Here is a 9,753-nt window from a genome sequence, read left to right as displayed (position 1 = left end):
TACTTTGAGTGTTATGGCATTTAGGAAAACATAACATTCTATAAATACTATATATACTAATCTGAATAAATATCTGTGTGTGTGTGTGTGTGTGTATATATATATCCATGTGTGAAACTATTTGAATAAAAGTGTATATGTACATGCATCTGTCTATATAATATCTGTGAATATCTAGCTATATTTATATGTTCTGTATAACATCATATACTGGGAAATCTATATAAAATTCTACATCAAATAATATTTACTCAGACCATACATGCTTTATAATCTCATATTCTATAAAAACTATATAATAATTGGTATACATGCAACTATAAAATTTTTGTTAATATAATCAAATCTCCTAGCATAGAATATTTCCCTTACTTAGTTCCTGAAAAACCCTCACTGAACTCTAGCCCTACACCCGCAGGGTTTTCCACTCAACACCCTGAAAACGACATCTCTCAGAACAAAATATCAGTATTTTCTTGCATACAACATTTCTTATAACTGTAGGGAAAGCATATTCTGAATAAAACACTTTACCCTGAATTTGGTATGAATTTCAAACCACTTTTACCGATGATCCGCTTAGGCAGACTTGTAGAGAACTTCTCCAGGAGTGTCGTGGTGGCTTCAGATCATTGATCCGGCAAGAGACGAGGCTGGGATCGAAGAGAGAAGGAGAGGGGTGCATTTTAGGCAGACTTGCAGAGAACTTCGCTTGGAGTGTCATGGGGGCTTCAGATCGTTGATCCGGCGAGAGACAGGGATGGGATCGAAGAGAGAAGAAGAGAGAGAGAGAGAGAGAGAGAGAGAGGTGATTTGCACTGAAATTCTGTGAAAAATCTGAGTTTTAGCAATTTATAGAGTCAGATTCATCAATGAGACACGTCATCTCGTCGACGAGTCCTTAAGGAATTTCGTCAATGAACCCTCCTTCCTCATCGATGAATTTCAGACTGCCTAAAAACCCCTCTCTGTATATTCTCGTCGATAAGGCGTGGCTTCGTCAACAAGGCCTCCTTATGAGCTCATCGACAAACTCCCTATGTTCGTCGACGAGGCCCTGTGTAAATCTTCTAGGTTATTACATCCAAAGTACAAAATCATCGACAAACGCAGCCTGCTGCCTCCATCTATTTCTGTTTCCATTTCCCTCCCTCTTTATTATTTAAATAGCATTATTCTTCGAGTCAGTACACTCTGTCTCTGTTAAAGGAGCATGAATTTAATGGAACCCTTGAGTGGGTTGCTCAAGGCGAGGACATAGGACAAGTTGGCTGAACATCGTAAAAATTGTGTTTTCCTTCTCTCACCCTTTATTCCTTTTAATTTTTGCAACGCATTTCATTACCTATCTTGCATATATGTATGTTGAATAGCCCCACACACACTTGATAATTAATTGGGTAAAATAGAATTTATTGAGATAATAATTTGAATCAATTTCAAACCCCTGTAATTAATTTTTTAAATATAAAAATAGGGATTAAGTGGTAAATAATCTTAAAGATTTTTAAAATACCCAATTCACGCCCCTCTTGGGATTACACCTGAATTGACACTAATGTCAGCAGTCCCTCCATGTTCTGTCATGGCACTAGCCCTATTGGTATAAGATCGACTCCTTCCTCGGCAACATTGAAAGAGAACTGAGTTGCTACACTAACAGATGACTGATCTTCTTGGAAAGCATCATCGCTAACACTTTTCTCCCCATATGCTACTTCTGTAATATCATACAAACTTCAAGGAGGAATTTTTTGGGCCACATGCCATTCACCCTTCAATTTTGTGTCCTTAAGGTATAACACTTGTTCTACCTGCGTCACTAGCATAAAAGGGTCACTTTAATACCATATTTTACTAAAATTGACACTAGTAAAGTAGGCATCCGTATTTATCCCACTCTTTTTATTGCTAATGTCCTACCAGGTACACTTGAACATGTGGACGAAGCTGTTAGCTCGATAGTGAAACTCTAGAATGTCATCTAAGACACCAAAGTAGCCAATTTGTTCATCTCCTTCTCTACCTAGCACCGCAACCCCACAATTTTGGGTTCTTCTATGCAGGTCAAGGGATTTTGTATGAAATCTTAAGTCGTTGGCAATGCAACCACTGTAGCGATTAATTGGTTGATTGGGGCCACATGCAAATGCATACAAATCTTTACTGGTTGATCGGGGCCACATTGTTAACGGCTTACATATGAAATCGTAAGCCGTTGACAATGCAACCGTTGTAGCGGTTAACTAGTTGATCGAGGCCACATGCAAATGCATACAAATCTTTACTTGTTGTTGGTTCTTTATTATAATGCATGACTTTCATCTATTAATTAAAAAGGACTTTAGATGAGTAAACTGCCAATATTGAAAATTTGCATTACTTCGAACTCAAGCAGTATTTGTTACTTACACGGCTCCCAAACCAATTGACAAATTCCTTCTTATGTCTTTCATTAACATTCCTTTCATTTTGAGCTAGAAGTCCATCTTTATGTTCACTATGTGTAACAATAGTACATGTTAATGTCAACTAAGTATATATGTGCATATGTAAATACAATGCAAAGTAAGGAGTTTGCAACCACGTACTCGATATATGGAACATTTTCATCACAGTTATTGAGGACGTAAAAATGGGCCTTTCGTAGGTTGTCCATATCAATAAAATCGTAAATTCATGCATCGAATGACCAAACATTTCCTCAAAATATAGAGCTCCTCAGTTCTTCATCTTTGGCATTAATAGCATGAACGTCTGCATTTCACTCCTCACGAGTGAACCTTGTGTCACTATCATGTAGATACATTGAGAAAAATATAATACATTCGTTGTCAATGTATGCCTCAATGATTGAACCTTCTGGTCGTGCCTTATTGCGCGCATACCCTTTCAAAGTGGATAAGAATCTGTGCATTTTACATAGCATTAGTGACTTGTACACAAAAAAAAAAAAAAAAAAGTGAGGAAATCGTGTGAACATTGTAGAATGACTTTATAATTTATCTCTCAATGGGATAAATCCGACAATATTGCACCAGTCCTCCAATTATGGTCTCCCTTGGTAAATAGACGGCTAGGTAGATCATCACATCAAAGAATACTGGCAAAAATATTTTCTCCAGCTTGCATAGTATGATCATGATGTCCTCCGCTAACCGTTCAAGCACATTTACGCTCAATTTCTTGGAGCACAACTGTCTAAAGAAGATCCTCAGCTCAATCATCACCAAAAGAACATCTTTGGTCAAGTGTCCACGAAGGAAAACGGGTAGAACCCATTGCAGAAGGACGTGACAGTCATGATTTTTCATTCCTAGCATCTTCCCTTCCTTCATGTTTATGCATCAAGCTATGTTCGATGCATATCCATTAGGGAACTTCTTTGATTTCAACCATTCAAAGAAATTATTCTTATCATCCTTCGAAAATGTGTAACAGGCTAATGGCATGAGAAGTTTGTCCCCATCACGAATTAGATGCAACTCGGGCCGTATTCCCATATCTTCCATATCCCAGCGAGCACTTGCGTTGTCCTTTGTCTTCCCATTTATATCCGACAATGTACAAATGACATTCTCACAAATATTCTTCTCTATGTGCATGACATCTAACTTGTGACATAGTGGAAGATATTTCCAGTATGACAACTCGAAGAAGATGCTTCTCTTTGTCCAATTTAACTCCCACTTAGCACGTTTCCTTTTTCTACTGCTGGGTGATTTCCCAAATTTCATATCTCTGATCAACCTGAGTTGGTTTAATATCTTTTCCCCACTTAGTCAGTTTGGTTGCAACCTTCGTTCAGGTTTTCCATTAAAGCTTCTGACACCACGAGTCCTCCAAGGATGTCCAAGTCATAGAAAACGATGATGACACATAAAACATAACTTGCATCCATGCTTCAAGGATAAGGGCCCAATATCCTTATTACACACTAGGCATGCTAAATAACCTTTTGTGCTCCAGCCCGATAGATTGTCGTAGGCAATGAAATCATTAATTTTCCACAATAGTAAGCATGCATTCGAAATGTTGTCTTTGTTTCCACATCGAATGTCTCCACTCCTTTTTCTCATAGTTCTTTCAACTCATCAATTAACAGCCTCAAGTAAACATTAATATCATTACCAGGTGCCCTCGGTCTAGGAATAAGCAGAGACATATAAATGAAGGGCTCTTTCATACATCGTCATGGCGGCATATTGTATGACATCATCATAACTGGTCACATGCTATATGGATTGTTCATGTTATTGAAAGGATTGAACCCATCTGAAGCAAGGTCAAGTGTGATGTTGCAAGGATCACTGAAAAACCACGGATGCATTTTGTCAAACTTTCCCCAAGCTTCCGAGTCTGCTGGATGGCTAAGGGTGTTTTCCTCTTGAAGACGTTTCTCTTTATGCCATCTCATATCTGCAGCAGTCTTTCTGCACATGTACAATCGTTGTAGTTGCGGTATTAATGGACAATATAGCAAAACTTTTTCTGGGATCCTTTTACCCTTCTTCTGATTAGTTTTATACCTCGGTTCACCACATTCTAGATACTTGTTCGCATTTTCATGTTCACCATAAAAGAGTGCACAATCATACTTACACGCATGTATTGGAGTGTAACCGAGACCTAATACATGCATGTATGTCTTCGCCTCGTAAAAGGACTTTGAAAATGTTTCACCATCAGGCAATGCCACCTTAATGAGACTTAAATGCATGTTGAATGCTCTCTGAGATAACCCATACATTGTCCTTGTATGAAGCAACTTTATCAGGAACTCTAATTTTGAGAACTTTGTATAGTTTGGATATAGGGGCACACGTGCATCCCTCATGAGACTAGCAAATGGTTTACCAAGTCGATTTAACGTACTAGGATCGCAAGGTATGGTACCCACTGAAGTAGATTTATCACCAGTACGTGACACACTGACATCGTCTGTGTCCACTGCAATCCCCTTTTACAAGTCTCCTAATATTTCGATTAACCCTTCCGAACGTGTATCACCACCTACTTTATTTTCCCCCTCATCTGCATCGTCATCATCATCACTCTGAACTGCGTAATCTTCACTGTGGAACACCCATGTTGTGTAAATTTTCAACATTCCAAAGTCTAATAAATGTGTATAAACCAAATCAATGTATTTGAATGTTATGTTTTTGCATTTCTTGCAAGGACACCTTATTCTACTGGCACAATTTGCACAAGGACGTGCGAACTCTATGAAATCATGTACCCCTTTCATGTATTCTAGCAAAAACCTACCCGGAGCCTTCATTCAACTCTTATCCATGTTCATTAATTACCCTATAACATGTTCAAGTAAATTGTGTTGATTACACTGTCAGAATGTTTATGATGCATGCATCGTGAATCCTAAAATCAACCACCTTCCGTTTAAAGGGTACAAATCCTATCCCATTCAGGAATGTTGCATTTACATTGCCATCAATCGCTCAAATTCCTTCGTTGTAGTCATTCTAAATTTCGGAAGCATCTCCCCATGGCTTTCCAAGTACATAAGATGGGGGAAGTGAACATGTTGCTAGTTTTCCATCACTAACAAATTGTCATGACACCCTACTATGCACCCAAAGAACAGTAGAAATGCGCTCGAAATATATAATGACAATGAACAAAGCGTGAATGATGATAATAATGTAAATACAACTTCTTAAACTGTCCACATTGGACAATTCAATAATGGTTGAAATACAAACATCACTAATCGTAAATGAAACAAATAATCAACATGTTTAATTGATTATTAGTCTGCATAGTATGACTAATAATCAATTGAATTTTAATAATTGATTTGTCTCACTTGTACGATGAGGCATGAATGTATAGTAACCATTCTTGAACAGGTCTAAGCTTCAATGAACACATGAAATGACAATAATTAATTTGGAATTTTACTTCATGTGGCATTTAGTTCTTGGCCTTTCACTGGTCTTTTATATATTGCTGCTCTAAATACTTTATAATCGTGCACAATCTCAAATGTTTGTGTTTCCCACCAAACCAAGAAAACACACTATAGACATGTATAAAATTTAATAATTTAGTATGTGTGGGTTTTGTTTGCATAAGGAGCCCATGATAAGTAGGATTTCCTTATATTGTGTATGGTTTTAATTGAAAAATTCAACATGATTTACTTGTAAGGTTAACCTTTGTGAGTGCAGAATATGGTTTGGGAAGTGAGCTCTCACCAAAATGGGATGTGTACAGTTTTGGGACTGGGTTGTTCAATGGAGTCATCGCAGGATCGCATGGATATAAAAAAAAATATGATCCATGAGTTGCACTTGGTCATGGAAGTTCTTCTAAATAATTCTATTTTAATTGGTATGCATTTGTAGGAATATAAAAGGAGTTGTATTATTCATTGGCACATCAAAGAAGGGTGTGCATGTATTATTTACTATTCTCCACGAAAACCTCTTCATCTCAAATACAATAAGATATGAGAATAGTGAGATGTCCTTGTAGACACAATCAATTCATCTTTTCTAATATTATAAAATATCACTTTAAATTTTAAGAATTTATAATTAAACTATGCATTATTACATAGTACTTATTATGTAAGGATGAAGTTTAATATTTGTTTAACTTTTGCTCATCATTTCAAAAATATTTTAACATTCATTTTATTATAATTATCTTTGTACATGGTTTTATTTTGGGAAAATTTTAACAAAATTTCGGCAACATGCCGTCTGTAAATTGGACATTTTCCCATAAAATTTGGAGCTGAAACCTGATTGTTTTCAACAAATAAATCATTTCAAGCATGCAACAACCTAAATCCACTACCAGCATGCAATTCACAATATACTGCATCAGTCATGCAGTTTTCGTTCAACACAAGCATGTATTCTAATAGTTCAATCCACAATTCATCTAACATAATACCATTAATCAAAAAGATTTAGTCATTCGGTACATTATGGATAATAATCTGCAATGTTGTTCACATAAAGGCATATGGACATAAAGAGAATGATCATAAGAGCATTTAATTAATATAACTATGAAGGACACATGCTCCCCCTCAGTTATGCGCTATCACTCATTATATGCCCTTTTCATCTTTTTCTTTTTTTCGGATATCTTTTCAAACTTCATCATCTTGTTAGCAAGGACCATTCTGTTCAAATTTATTATTTCAAAGTCGTTGAATTCGGTAACTGTTAGTCTCAAAGAGCACGCCAGCCTAGGAACCAACTAATGTTATTATTATAAAAATAAATAAATGAGAAAATAAGAGTTTTTGAAGGGAAAATGGCAACACACACTAGTTATCATGTTTACATATGTAGTGTAGATATTTATATTTATACAGATTAAGCAAAGTGCCCAAAATCATAGCCAGCACAACTTGTACATCAAAATATATAGAAACTTTAACCAGTCCTTAGCCAAGCACCATGCATAATCATATTGATAATAGAAAATGGAAAAAAAAAAAAAAAAAAATGAACCTTAGAAATAATCATGACAATAGAAGAGCAGCTTACCTATCTTCGCCTAAAGTAGAGTTTTCACTTCCAAAAACAAGCCCAACAACCCCCTGCACAATAATTAGTAACTTGATCACATATTAATGCAACATATAAACCATAAAGTCATAAAAGACAGTTATGTCACTAACTCAAATGAATGCACAATAAACAGTACACAGTAAAGCATATAGCTTAAAATAATCATATAATGAATATATTACAAGATTGAGTGCAAAATGTCTTAAGAGGTGCGCACTGTATTCTTGAGCCACTGGTAAGTATCACCCCATATTAGCCTGTAAGAAATTCTTTTGACAGCTTATTTTATCTTCTCCTAGCTTTTATTGCAATCAATTTTAAAATAAATTATTGTCATTAAATATAACAACCTACAACAAAAGAACAAAACTAAAACTTGTTTAGCTCGTCTCATACACAAACATCTGCTCTGATACATCTTTACCATTTAAATTTTACAATGACTGTTTCTCAAAATAACCCTAAACGAGGTTACATTTCTTATATCCCATCACTTCAACTTAAGGGAGCATTTGTTTCGGTGGCTAAATTTACAGGGCTCAACTGGACTCAATGGAATGGCTATTGTAGTTATCTATGTTCCATGTTCAGATTGCTATCCATAAAGCTAAGATAGCAACATCCAGGCAAACAGGAAAATTTAATTTTATATAAAATTAAATAAGAAAATGTTATAAATGATTAAAAATGTTAGTAAATAAATTAGTGTTCAAACAATGCTTTGATAATTTAGTGTCAAACAATGCTTTGATAATTTTGATGATATTTTAACTATATTACAAGTCATGTCAAATGCGAAGACGCCTTCATTCAAAGTGTAATTTTTAATTACTATTTATTGAAATCAAATTTTTGATTGCACAATAACACTTTTCTCGATCTTAAAACCAAGAAAGAATATGTAGTACTTAATTTAAAATGATTTTTTGCAATAACAAATGAAAACTCAAATTTGATGAAGTAAGGTTAACAATATGTTAATAAATTAAAATATACTAGAATCAATGAAAAACTTGATACAAAACCTGAGTACTAGAAAACTAAAAGCATAAAAAAAAAAAAAAAGGAGAAGAAGATACAAATAAAATCTTAAAAGAGTTAAGAAAGAAAATCTAATGTAATAAAATTTGTTCAGACATTCAGATTAAGAAGTGAAAAAGGTCGTGACAGTGTGCAATTATTTTTACACTAACCATCACAAAAAGAAAACAGATGTGAAACATGTCATAAACCAAAACTGGGCTGGAGTGGGCATATTTTAGGGAGGGTTTGGGGAGACTTTTTGGAAATCAAACCTCGTCCCCTAGAAAGAGTAAAATGCAGTCCTCACAGGAATTAAGAATAAAAAATATAGTTTTTCCTTCATAGCATAATAAATCCAAAATATGGAAAAACAACAAAACATCAAACTGTCAAAAAATGAAAAATTGCCAAACATGAGACAACCGAAGTGAATATAAATATGATGTACACCCAATCGAAGAATAGTGTAGCTAGGGTTTGAAGAACCCTAAAGCTCGACCACAATCACTCAGAATCCCGAAACTCGCAAGGGAAAGAAAACTAGATTTGCTTAGAACTAGTTCACACACATAGTAAACTTCCGAAAATATGACTAAGCTTTAGCCTTGAATCTTGTCTAGAGGAAAAACGGCATAGAATCAAGAGAGAGACACAGAGAAATGTAGAAAGGAGGATGAGAGAGCTGAGAAAGTAAATAGATTTTTCTTTCATCATCATGTAAAGTGCAGATGAAATAAGGTTAGGGGTTCTTATATTCTATTCTATGAAGATGCCCACCAACTTCAATAAATAGCACATTCGACCAGAAGCATTCCATACATATCCTCGCATATCCCCATGTTCTATCCAAAATTTAAAAATATGTTAATAGTAAGGGATCTGTATGCAATATGTATCCCTGCATATGTGTCACGAGCTAAGCTTCTTCAGGGCATTATGCTTGCCTGTGACCGCTTGTCTCATGTGTTTGGGATGGGTTTCCATCATGTACATACTAGTGTAGGGTTATTTTCCAGTATTTATTTCAATGTAAGTCAAATAAGGCAGTATGACTCCTTGGTCACTTTGATGTTTCCTAGTGCCAGAGTGAGAATAGCCCAGAAAGCTCTTTAAGGGAGGGTGAGTGTTCATTAGTCATTGTAAAACTCACTAGCAATTGTCAACGTGCTTAGAC

The sequence above is a fragment of the Malania oleifera genome, chromosome 12 (assembly GCF_029873635.1).
Source record: "Malania oleifera isolate guangnan ecotype guangnan chromosome 12, ASM2987363v1, whole genome shotgun sequence".
NCBI lineage: Eukaryota > Viridiplantae > Streptophyta > Magnoliopsida > Santalales > Ximeniaceae > Malania > Malania oleifera.
This window is presented reverse-complemented; position numbering follows the sequence as displayed.